Genomic DNA, 844 nt, shown 5'->3' with positions numbered 1-844 from the left:
AGGAACTGTTTCACTTGTCGACTATTCCAAAAATTCTTTACTGCATCGACAGTATTCGGACCTAAACAAAAAATGTTAAACAATTTACTTAAATAAGGTAAAAAATGATATCCAAAAATGTTTTATGATTTTGTTTATACGCAAGGATTTCCATATTTCCGTCCATGATGAAATACGAATATAGTCTGAAGAAGTCTTACATAGTTTAAATAAGTTAAAATCATCTTTTAATTACGGCCCAGATATGATATTCTCATGTTTCCTGAAAAATAGTGCCAAACACATCTTGAATTTGTAAACCATGTACCATTGGGTTTTAAGGAACATAAGCATACGGATGTTATATGCACTGACCTTAGCAAAGCTTTTGATAAAATAAATATCTCGGCTCTGGTACAAACACTTGATTTTCTGAGCTTTCAACCAAGAATTCTTCAATGGGTATCTTCTTATTTTTATTATAGAACACAACGAGTGATATTAAAGGATACTCTTTCAGATTCAATTAATGTCTCTTTAATGATTCTGTTCTTGTTATTCACCTGGGAGTGGCCAGAAATGATTTTTTTTACATTTACCGCTCACAACGTCCGGTCTTAGATCAAGTATCCTCTGAAGAACATCCGTTTGAAGGCCAACCATCTTTCTGTTCTGTTCTGTTCCGTTGTGCGCTGGGTTTGGGACCCGCCACATAAAAAAACGTCCGCAATGAAAACTAAACAATAACCTCGGACCAGAGACCCCTCCCTTTTGATGACGACCATGGCAAATTCATCAATAATTAAGATTTGAGGGCATGCACCTGGAATGTCCGGTCCCTTAATTGAAAGGGTCTCGCTACACA

This window comes from Bactrocera neohumeralis, chromosome 4 (assembly GCF_024586455.1).
Source record: "Bactrocera neohumeralis isolate Rockhampton chromosome 4, APGP_CSIRO_Bneo_wtdbg2-racon-allhic-juicebox.fasta_v2, whole genome shotgun sequence".
In the NCBI taxonomy this organism is placed as follows: domain Eukaryota; kingdom Metazoa; phylum Arthropoda; class Insecta; order Diptera; family Tephritidae; genus Bactrocera; species Bactrocera neohumeralis.
Note: the sequence above shows the minus strand (reverse complement) of the source record.